Below are 12,314 nucleotides of genomic sequence, written 5' to 3'. Positions count from 1 at the left end.
CATGTGTTTTATATACACTGTCAATTCCTTGTCATTATCAGGTTATTAAATAAAATGTTGCTATATATATTTTTAACGTTTAACCTAATCAGCCTGAAATTAATAAATCTTTTTGTTTTTAAATCTCTTTTTTTTGTAAACTGCGTCCAGTTTTGGGCCTCGCAGTACAGAAAGGATGTGGACAAATTGGAGAGAGTCCAGCAGAGGGCAATGAAAATGATGATGGGGCTGGAGCACATGACTTACGAGGAGAGGCTGAGGGAACTGGGCTTGTTTAGTCTGCAGAAGAGAAGATTGAAGGGGGATTTGATAAGCCTTCAACTACCTGGAGGGGGGTTCCAAAGAGGATGGAGCTAGGCTGTTCTCAGTGGTGGCAAATGACAGCACAAGTTGCAGTGGGGGAGGTCTAGGTTGGATAGTAGAAAAAACTGTTTCACTAGGAGGGTGGTGAAGCACTGGAATGGGTTACCTAGGGAGGTGATGGAATCTCCATCCTTAGAGGTTTTTAAGGCCCAGCTTCACAAAGCCTTGGCTGGGATGATTTAGTTGAGGTTGGTCCTGCTTTGAGCAGGGGGTTGGACTCGATGACCTCCTGAGGTCTCTTCCAACCTTAATCTTCTCTGATTCTATGATAACTATTACATTTCTTGGAACTCTCATTAAACAGCTCTTTTATACATGGTAGAGTGACTACAAAATCTCATACTAGTGTTTGAAATCATTATCCTATCAGCAAACGAGGATTCTTGGTTTTCTGAGGATATAAATCTCCCATTTTTAGCCTAAATTGGCTTCCATTTATTGGAACTTAAAGCTCTGATAGGTCCAAGAGTGAATATTTTGGATTTGTACCTTAGGCCAATGTAATTTTAGGAAGAAATTCCACTTCTTTGGGGGGAAGTGAGGAGAAGGATTTCTTAACAGAGTTTTCCCAATCTTATTTGAACTAGATGGTATTATGGACAGCTACGGAATTATTGAAAATATAGCCCCTTTCTGAATTATGATGCAGACTGAGCTACTGACAGATTGCTTTAGGTAACCCTCTGGGTCAGGTCAGTAAAAAACTAATTAGCTTTCTAAGGAATTGTCCGCTAGGAGAGGACAGACACCTTGAGGGGAACTGCGATCTTAATTCAGGCTGGGACAAGAAAAGATATACAAATTAACTTCATTCCAGCCAAAGAATATCAAAGGGAGATTATGTATGCAATGGAAAATTTATGCATTTTGAGTTGGCAACTATGCAAATAAAAGCAACGAAATGATAGGTTACAGGAGATAGGAACCCAAACTGCCTGCCCAGGGAAGCAAATAAAATATTGTTTGCAGTTGGTCACAGAAGAGCCTGTAAGTAATAAAAGCAAACAGCTTACTCTCCGAATGTTAATCCAAAGGATGCTTGTATGGCTACATTATTTTAACCTGAAGAGCATAATTGACAGACATCCATCCTACTTTCAGAGATGAAAGCTCACTGACATCACAAGCTGACACTCCAAGTCTATGGTGCTGAAGGTTAGCAAGATTCTGGCAGCCTGAAAGAGAGAACGCTAATGGTACGAGCATCATATTTACTGATTTTATTTCTATAACTTCAGATAGGAGGGCTGTTCAGGATGGTGCTACACATGGTATAGTTTAGCTATATCATTGTTGATCTTCTGATTTTTCTAATAACCTTGTTTTTTTTTAACATGCTTTTTGAGTCTTAGCCTGTTTCTGGGATAATTCATAATATTCTGTCCTTCAGGATGATAAAAAAAATACCTCTGGGGATGGTACCTGTGCTGTGGCACTCAGTCGAAGGTGAAACCTTATAGGTGTTATTGAAAGGTGGTGTGACATTGGTAGGGTTGCATAGGGTATGTCTGAGGAGCAGGAGTAATGGGAATAGCAGACTGAAAGTAACTGAGGATATATTTTTGTGACAGGCTACTCTTTTGAAAAAATAAGGCTCTTTGAGGCTGGTCTGAGGTCTGGAATGTTGGTGGTAATCCCGGAGGAGAGGGTTTAGTGGTCAAGAGCATGGTAATGTGGTCAAAAGGGCATGATGATTTCAGTTCATCTCTTGGGATCTGTAACTTCATATGGATATTACCGAACAAGTGTGTATGGAATGCATAGAATGAACTAAACACATAAGTGTATTGGAGTGTGCAGGTTTGTATCATCATGCATTTTTGGAAGACTATTTAAGCATGTGCTGTCCACACAGTTGTTAAGGGGTGTGTGTGTGTGTGTGTGTGTGTCTAAATTTATTACTGTTATAAAGTCATATTGGAATACAGCCTAGAGGTAAGTTCTCATATGCCCTACAGGTATCTTTAAAAGAAAAAGCTTTTGAATGTGTTTCTCTAGCACCACAGTTCAGTTGTGCTGACACATGTAATAGATGTTTGTCGAAATGAGTACGAAGGGTTCCAGCTTCCACCTCACAGACTCATCAGAAGCTTTACACTAGATTGTAAATCCTTCTGGGGAAGGGACACTCTATTATGTTTGTCCAGTATCTGGCACAGTGGAGTTCTGAGATCTGTTGGGTCCTCTAGCCAGAGCTCTTGCACCAGGGTCAAAATAGTGTTACCCACGGATACAGTGGCGTTGGAACAGTTTGTCTAGTGGGGGTGCTGAGAGCCATTGAACCAAACTGTAAACCTTTTATATGATGGAAACCATTTCAAGCAAGGAGGTGTGGCAGCACCCCGAGTTCCAGCACCCCAGCATGGATCAATTGGCAAAAGTTAGCAAACATGTTGGAAGTGGGCACGGGAGTTCAAAAATCAGAAAAGAAAACAAAACACGTAATTTAATCTCCTTAAAAATACTTTAATTTTGGCCAATCTCATGATTTTCTTGCGTCAAACTGGTGATTTTGGGGTTGGCAGTATTGTAGTTTAGGCCTGGATGTTTTGTGGTACTGGTTTGGCTTGTCCTGCTGTTGCTGGTCGACTAATTTCTCTTTCCGTAATCAGAATAACAGAACAAGTGTGAGACTGCCTACTAAATTATTCTGCATAAAGCACAGCACTTCTTAATACCATTTGTGAGAATTTCTGAGCTTTCCTTTCTATAAGACAAGGAGGCTTTTTCTTTGTAAGTAAAACCGTTTCTAGTTCTGCCACAAGCAACATGACTTTCCTCCTGTTTAAAAGAAGTAAAAGAGAGAAAGAAATACATTGTTTCAGATTTTCAGGTTCATGCACTTTTCTTTTTTCCTGATGAAACTGAAGTGTAATTTTGGCCGCCCAGGAGGGAAAAGAACATTTTTACTGTGAAAAGAGGAAGTGAGCTTGATTCTGACAATGACATAGGACACCTGTTACATAGATCCAAGGAAATAAACGTTTTAATGGACCTGTGGCTTCCTAGGATTTGACAGTAGTCCCTAAAAGCAACAGGATACAGCTTGGATTCCCTCTTTTTCAAAAGCACAGGTATTTCTACTTGAGCTCAAAAAGAAACTTCTTCGCTACCATCTGTGCAGCTGGGTGATCTGCAGCAGCCCTTGCAAATACCTTATTTGATGTATGGGTTCTTCTTTTCTCTTTGCAAATTATCTGTTTGTAGAGTTTGATTTTTGCCAGTCTTTTCTTTTTATTCAAACTTGTTGGAACACTTTTATATGAACATGTTTCAAATATTTTTCGTGAGCTGTTTTCTGTGACTATGTCTTTGACTAATTACTTGTTATTCATGGCATGTAACTGGTTGCCTATGTTTAACAGTATGGTTTCTGTTGCTTGATTGGGAGGGGGAAAATCAAAGAATTTGAAGATGATGTGAAAGCTTCTAGCATGAACCTATATGCAAGCACCCTTCTGTTATCAGCGTTTGTTACTTTTGCCTTTTGCAAAGAGTTCCCTGTGAATTTTGACTGAAAAATAATATAAAAGGGTCATAAATATCATGCAAGTAATATCCTAGATTTTTAAAATTAAACTAATGTTACAGCAGATAAATATTAATCTAGATCTAGTTAGCAGTCGGAGATCTGTTACACGCCAGCTGCCCAGCACCAAAGCATCTGTAACTTAGCTTTCAACTGCTCGAAAGTAACCCAGGTTGTCTTACTTGTTACAACAATTACGCTCAAAACAATTGTTTTCCACCTGTGGTGGATTTGCAGCTGCTTGTAATACTTTATGAATATTCTGTGGAGATTTACTGGATGCATATTCTAATGGAGTGCCAGCTCTGCTGTAATGAAGTTTGAGAAGCCCTTTCTCTTGAATGGTCAACTCTGCTACAATGTGCTAAAATCAACACTTACTCAGATTGCCCTGAAGTTTGCTATGTCTCATGGAGGTATGGAGTAAGACTAGTAGTCCAAATTTGGGGACATTTGAACATGGGGTTACCTGTCAGCCTCACATTGCCCCCTCCTGTATGTGTCAGCATCTGGTGGCCTGCCGCTCTGGGGAGAGAGGGCCTGAACCCCTCTCCGTGATTTCCTGATATGAGTTGGGATGTAGGGGACTCCCTAACCATTTGGGTGAGTGGGCTGAGCTGTTTCCCTGAACCCCCTCATGTAAGCTGGGATCTGGAGGGCTCTGAGCCCATTTTCCTGCCCCACTGCCTATTCTGGGAGCTGGTAAGGGCCTTGCTTCTTTAGCAGGTCTGAGCCCCCCTCCCTGCCCTTCCAAGTTAGCTAGCATCTGGGGAAGCCGTGCTCCTCTGGGTGGAGGGGCTGAGCACAGGCCTATGGGAAGCCATGCTCCAAGCACAGGTTGGTCAGACCAGGGTGATTAGTTGAGAATGGGCATGCTTGGTGCATATTGTGCACAAGCACTGTGAGTGGCGAGGGGGATGAGAATGCCCATTGAAATTAGAGGAGCAGTTAGCATGTCTCAGAGCTTCTGTTTCAGGCTGTATTCATCTCTGTGGGATAGAAATGTAGGGTTGGAAGGGACCTTGAGAACATCTAGTGCAGCCACCTATCCGGAGGCAGGACCAAGTAAATCTTGCCCAGTTTTTTTTAACTGTGCTGGGGTTCTAGATATAGAAAAAGCAGTTGCAGCTGATTAATTTCATACAATACTTTCACATAATATTATAGAGGAGAGACCTTTATGTTTAAATGTTAACTTTGCAAAGTGCCCTAAATCTGCATGCTAACTCTTGACATTTGTCTTGAATTTGGTAGTTTGGGGTAGAGCAGGGGTCGGCAACCTTTGGCACGCGGCCCATCAGGATAATCCGCTGGCGAGCCGCAAGACATTTTGTTTAGGTTGACCGTCCACAGGCACGGCCCCCACAGCTCCCAGTGGTCGGAGTTCGCCATTCACGGCCAACGGGAGCTGCAGTGGGCTGTGCCTGTGGATGGTCAACATAAAATGTCTCATGGCTCACCAGTGGATTACCCTGATGAGCCGCGTGCTGAAGGTTGCCGACCCCAGGGGTAGAGAGATAATGATCCTAAAATGGGGTCATTTTGAGCAAGGAGTTGCTGCAATATATCCCCTCCCTTCCCTCCTCCTCTGCCCCCACCCCCTGAAAAAACACCATTTCATAAAGTTCACAGATTCTACCTTCTTTTTATTTTTATTATTATTAGTAGTAGTATTTTGCACACACCTGGGGCTCAAGCTTTGACTCTGATTGTCACCTAACTGACAGTAGTCAGCTGACACTTATCTCCGCTAGTGCATGGGGAAGCAATTTTGGAATTGTTGTTAAAGAAAAATTATGCTTTCAAGGTTGGCCCATGTACATGTTTATTTTGACAGCAATAGCAGATTTGTCAGGAAATGCACCCAAGAAGGAAGGGGGTATATCCTGATATACAGTTCTTTGCAGACACTAGAGAAAATGAGAGAACCACTGATGCTCTGGCTCAATCACTGTGGGAGCTCACCGAACTGGTTTTAGGCAGCTGGTCCAAGTGCATAGGCTGAGAGAACTAATCTCTTTGGGTGGATTAAAGAGAGCCTCAAGGACAGGGGAGAGAGAGACTACTGGGGAATGGACAGACTCCCAGAGGTTAGAGGCCTGGGGGAAGATAGATAGACATACATGGAGACTTTTTATTTTTTGAAACCCTTTTTTTCTTTTGTTTTGTTCCTACTGTTAAGATTAAACAATACTTTGGGTTAGAAGGCTGTTTTTGTTCACTATATTCACCACTGGTCACGAGCTCCTGGAGAGAAAAAGTGTAGGTACTAAATCCAGTAGGAACTGTTGCGGGTAAGTGTGGTTTGTGCTCAGAGTACTGAAGCCTAGCACTGTGTCTAAGCATGAGGATTCCACCCCAGAAATGTAGAGGTACAAGACACAACACCTGTGGGGGTGCACTCAGAGAGACAAAAGAATGGGGCAGAGGTGCTGCTAGCTCAGTAACCATGACATCATGAATGGAGAGACTGGTACATAAAGAAGGTGGAAATTATTACTATTCTTTCTATTGCGGGAGTGTATACGGACCAAACAAGGATTGGAGCCACCATTGTACTGGGTACTGTACAAACAAATAACCTCCAGCCTGAGAGATCTCACAGTCTAAGGTCTAGACAGTGCACAAGGGGTGAATAATAGATAAGGCGGGCATGAGCCAAGTTAGCAGCAGCGACAGTAGAGAATATATTTAACAGTCAGTAACAAAGCAATAGCATGAGAGAATTTCTAATATAATTTTATGTTTAATTTTTACTAGTTCCTTATTTGAGGTTTTTGTTTTTAAACAAATCCAATCTTGCTGGTGCAAAGCTCTCCTCTGATTTACATTTTGATTAAGTCGCTGCTAATGACACACTGAAGATGATTTTACTCCTGTTTTGTCCTTGCCATTTTTGAAGTCTCTTTTTAAAATTCCCTCCTCCTCTTTTTTGTGTTTGCTGTTCAGCTTCATCAAATGATCTGTCTACAGCGGAGAGCCCTGCTGGGATAGGCTGGCTGAGTAAGCCACAGGCAGCCCCACAACTGCTACCTGCTAATGAGCGAGTCTGTGATGTGGCTGTGGAGTAAAGATCTAATGAGACCCCAAAGGAACCAGAGCAGCCAGTATTTCTTCCCCGCAAACCTTCCACCCCCCCGCTTTTTTTTTTTTTGAGTAAACCATTATATTACCTTGTACACTGTTAGTGGTAGACTTCCTCAATCTGTTGTGATTATATTTGGTTAGTGGTCGTTGAGTCCCTGTGTTTCAGTTGCATGGGATCTATTTACATTTCTTTCAGTAGCAACTTTGTGAGTTTTGTAATATTCGGTGGTTCTTTTGAAAATTCTGCCACTGGTTCGTTTTCAAGTCTTTCCCATCTTAAACACCTTCAGTACCTTTATCTCCTGATATACCTATTTAGGGACAAATGTTCGTGCATGGACTTGAAAATGTACATGGACTATTTTCCTTCAACCAACAGAACCACCTTTAGAGAATTCACTTACGTCCATTTTATGATCCGAAATACTGTCTATTCACTTGTTGCGAATTATACCTGATAGGTTATGCGCAGTTCGGGTCTAGGCTGAGGCACACGAACCACAACTGCAGAGTTCCCAAAGATATTAAGTTTATTACGCTCGAGCTTGGTGCCCCCTTGCTAGTCAGAAGGGGACCCCGAATGCAGGTTATACAAAGGTTATATACCTTTTAGCAAAGCATGTTGCCCTCGTGCATTGGAAACCTTAGCCAATAGACAAACCCTTTTCTTATCTACCACGTATCCTGCTAGGTACATTCCCCGTGCTAAATCATCACTTCAACTACACAACGTGGCCCTAAAGCAGTGCATCAGTAACTTTCCTTATCAGGATGGGAGGCCCACATCAAAAGGCCAGGAGGCAGGGAGTTAGGAATAGCCAAAGAACAGAAACCGGGAGTCGAGACAGGCTGGAGACAATGGGGGGGAGGGAGGTTTCCACAGGAATGCAGTATCTAAGGAACACTCCTCCTGGTGCATGATTTGCTTGCTTTTAGACAATGGTGGGCCTCAGACCAAAATGGAGTCACCTATGCTAACTTTTCCTTAACACACTGGAAAGAATGTGAGCACAATCCACCCTCTCCCACTAATAAAAACAAAACTAGGTAAGCAATCTCTTCCTGGAGAGGAAGAGAGACTTAGGGGAAATCACAGCAATAGAAAGAAGAGGGATTTGGCTCAGAAAGACATGTTAAAAGAATTAAGTGCACTGGAGCCAGTTGGCGCCATTCCAAGGTAAGCCAGCTGAGAATCTGGCCCAGTATGAATAACTTGGGTTAGTGATAATTGAAGATAGTAGAAAGGTAAGTCTCTACAAATGTTTGTATAAATAGCAAGGAGGGAGAAGGAATTATTAGGGTGGTGCAAGGAGCTATAACGAATAGAAATTTCTTGATAAAATCAAGAAATAGAAAATCTAGATTGAATATAGAGAAAATGCTGTAATAGTGAGATCTGTTACACCGCGGAATATCCCACTGTGGGAGGGAATGGAGACTGCATCATATGAGACACTTAAAACTAGACAGGACAGACCATCAGGAAATATTGTGTGAATAATTCTCCACTGGTGGGGGCGTGGGCTATGCCTCTACTTTCAATTGGTCTGTGATCTGGAATTGACAATTTGAAATGTGTTGCCTCCCCAAGATAGAGGACTTTGCTTTTCTTGCTATTGTCTGATTTGGATCTTGCAAAATTTATGGAATGAAAGCTGGAATTAAGGGCAGAAATTTTATATTTGTAAAATAAAGACCATACCGTTAATTATTGTGGGTTTAATTTGCAAAGCTTTTCTTCTACAAACCAGATCACTTCTTTAGCCCCATCCGCCCCCTTGATCTCATGTTTTCAGAGGTGGTTGGGGTGGGGAGGGGGTGCAACGTGGGGAGGGAAATCTTCTTTTTTTAATAAACTTCAGTTTATTCTAGCCAGAGAAATTTTCAGAACATCATACCTAAAAATAGTATCTACTGCTTCAAATTTCTAACAGATACCTGGCATTCAGTCATGGAGTCTCATTCTTGAATTGTCCTGTGTATATGTCATTTTATCGTTAGGCTGTGAGTTCATCTCATAATTTATCAAGATGAGATTCTAATAATCTCTTCCCTTTGCCAAAGACATGCTGACCTCTAGTGTCAGTCCCTCCGTTTATTTTCTGCTTTGTGATTTGTGATCAATATAGAAAAATCAGTTCTTGTTCTGTGTAGCTCTCTTGAGTTCCTGGAGTTTCTGATTAATTTAGACTCAGTGACTCTTCAAATTCCTCCGGTACAAGCTAAAAGTTTAACTTGAATTTATCAGCCAGATCTGATATATCAAATAAAAACCCAGCTATGAGGAACTACTGAGTTTGTATTTGATCTTATTTTTGCCACCCAAAGTCATATCTTGAGACCCTGAACTAAATTCCGTTTCACCTTGAATCTCCCTCTGCGCTTTCTCTCAAACTTTTTATTCTCTCTCTGTCTTCCACATTGCGGTCCTTTCAGAGTGTACAAACTAATTAATAAACAAGGGTCTTAGCTTTTGGATAGCTAATTTTTGAGAGAAAAATATCAGTCTCAAAAATTCTTCCTTTTGCTCTTTGTTAGTGTTTTCAGAAGAATGTTTCTAAACTCCTGAGGAACTGCTTGTCTCCAAAATTATGAGAAATGCATAGCAATAGAATTAAACTTGACTTTTCTGTGCACATAAAATAATTATTCAAACATTCTGAAATAGTTCCTTCCAAAAGGACACATTCTCATTTTCTCCTTCAAGGATTATGTTCAAGTTCTCATTCATCTAAAATCAACAATATTTCTAACCCTTGTAAGCTTTTTCCAGTTAAAACCATGTTCTTACTTTCTCCTACCAGTTCACATCTCATGTTGTAATGCCACTGTTCTCCTTTTTCTTTAGGGTATTCCCAACCATAGATGTACCTTTAGACTCTTTCCCAAAAAGCATGAGAAATATTCTCTCCTTGTCTTAATCAGTGTGTTTTGCACTCAGTAGCAGCCCACTAAAAATATATTCCTATGCCTGTGACAGTGTGACAATTTAGTGTATATCTGTGCGTATCTGTATCAAACTACAAACTCTGTTTGATTTTGTGAGCAGTATTGGGTTGTAAGACTATCCTGTGCCTTCCCTCTTTTCCAAGATGGGGTCGAAAGGACTGGCATTCCAAGAGGTCAGAGGATGAACAATTCAGAGCCCTGAGGGCTTGCTTACAGGGAATGAGTTCACCCTGGCAGTTCAGTAGGTATGCTAAAGAGGGTGTCCAAGCTGCAAGAAACCTGTTTTTCCAGTCTGGACTTCAGGTGTGTGGTAACCAAGCAGTGACTTACCCAGTTTGGGGAACCTTGATCACCTGAGGGGGAATTTGAGGCTGACCAGGAGGATCACATGACAGAGGGGACTGGAAATGTATAGAAGGTCTGCGCTTATCCATCAGAACAAGAAGGCAAAACTGGGAAGAAGGAGAGATGGGTCTTAAGACTCTGGAAAGCCGGACCAAAACTCAGGGGGCTCTCAGAGGGTGAAGCCATTGGCAAGCAAATTTTTGGCATGTAGTTGTTTGATGCTTTTGCAGGGATCAGTAAGTCTTCTATGCTTTCCCTGAATAAAGAGAGTGTGTGCATGCATGCATGCACACAAGAAGTTGCATTGCAAAGCCTCTGTGGGACTTGGTTTATCTGTTACATATCATAGAATTGTAGGACTGGATGGGACCTTGAGAGGTCATCTGGTCCAGTCCCCTGCACTCATGGCAGGACTATATGTCCCTGAAGGGTTAAACTGTAAACCAGGGTATCCACAAGTGTGATGGTCGGGATGCTGGGAGGGGAGGTTATCCCTGGTCTTTGAGCCTACGGCAGCTCAATTGCCAGGTTCCATTTCCGAGAAGGAGTAGCAGACAGGGTGTCTGCACTCCAGGACTGAGCCTCAGAGGCTAGAGCCAGAGACCATGCCTGGATACTGCTCAAATATAGTGGGCTTAGAAACACACAGGATCTAGCCCTGGGATCCAAACATGGCAGCCTGGTGAGGTCTGTCAGCTGGTGGTAAGCATTTCCCCACTTGGAAATGGCAGGAGACTCAGACACCGATCTTCAGTAGGTCAGCAGGATCTAGGGTCAGTTGCATGGAGGCCCTGTTCAGCTATGCTACCTAATGCTCCCCCAGCTGTCTCTGCCTTATAATGAACCTTACTGAGATCGGTGGAGGATTGTAGAGGATACAGTGTGAGAATTCACATAGGTTAATTCTCACCACTGGCCAAGATCAATTTGTGCAGTGTGCATATGGGTTTTGGGCTGATGGGGTTCCTGAGGGTAAGAAGAAGGTGAAAAGCAAGCTACGGAGCAAGAATTCTCCTTGTCCAAACACCCTGGACTGGGACACCAGGATTTCAGTCTCCTCTCTACCTACAAAGGTATCTCTACCTACAAGGGTATTAAGAAACAGAGCATTCTGGGAATCAGTGGGTTCTGAAATTCTGTCTGAACAAAGTGATTCCATAGGATACAGTAGATCAGAGAAATGAGCGGCTGGGTCGTTGGCTTTTCAGGATGTAGTTCAGCTTAGGTGAAGGAAGGGAAAAACTAGATTCTATGGAGTGGCTATCTTTTAGAAACAGAGCAAAATAAAAGTGGGACTCAAGAAGAATTACTTATAGAAATACTTTTGTTTTAAATGTTGGTCAGAAATACAGAAAATGTTAAAATCACATTTAAACACAAGCCGATATTTCTTCAGACAGATCAGAAAATCAAGTGACAAGGGGAAAAAAAAAAAGGTTATTCAGGTATTGAACCCTGTATTCTGGTATAAAAGAGTAAGAGCAAGGTTATCAAATGTTCAAAGAACCCAGCTGGATATTGTCAACGGAGAGTTCGTTGATCAAGTAGCTAAAATAGAAAAAAATGAGCCCTAGTACTGCAGATGGCATTAAATTATCACTTGAAAAAAGGAGAAGAGGTGCTGAATAGATTTAAAAGTAAACAAACTAAATGTCATGAATTCTATAAACAGTGAGCAACATACAGGGCAAAATCAAATAATGAGAAGAAAAATAAAAATTAATTTTTGTGTGACTGCTTGTGATAGTTTTCAACCAGTTAAACGCTAATGAAGACAGGTGAAGTCTTGGCTCCATTGAAATCAGTGGGCATTTTGTCATTGACTTCAGTGGAGCCAGAATTTTACACTCCAGATTGTTCTCGTTGTATACTATTCTCTTTGGTGGCAGTCTGTCTGTGTGACAGATAACCTACTGATAGTGAAATAAAAGATATAGCAAAATTATTGAACAAGAAGGCAGACAAAAATGAGCCTCAAAAAGTTCACTGGCTACTGAGGATCCTGTACGACATCAGGCAAGAGGCAAAGAGTGGACCAAAG

At 41.8% G+C, this 12,314-nt stretch overlaps 1 protein-coding gene across 5 annotated transcripts in view; it reads left to right on the top strand.

The window, feature by feature from the left end:
- CNTN3 (contactin 3) overlaps positions 1 to 12,314 on the top strand; it is a 244,007-nt gene that overhangs the window by 33,873 nt on the left and 197,820 nt on the right. Inside the window, exon 2 of one of the 5 annotated variants that reach the window (XM_075130255.1) lies at positions 1,465 to 1,559. The exons of the other annotated variants lie outside the window; for them this stretch is intronic. The gene's annotated coding sequence lies outside the window, so the exon portion shown is untranslated. The remainder of the gene's footprint in view (positions 1 to 1,464; positions 1,560 to 12,314) is intronic. 5 annotated transcript variants of the gene reach the window in all.

This window comes from Caretta caretta, chromosome 7, assembly GCF_965140235.1.
Source record: "Caretta caretta isolate rCarCar2 chromosome 7, rCarCar1.hap1, whole genome shotgun sequence".
NCBI classification, from domain to species: domain Eukaryota; kingdom Metazoa; phylum Chordata; order Testudines; family Cheloniidae; genus Caretta; species Caretta caretta.
This window is presented reverse-complemented; position numbering and strand designations above follow the sequence as displayed.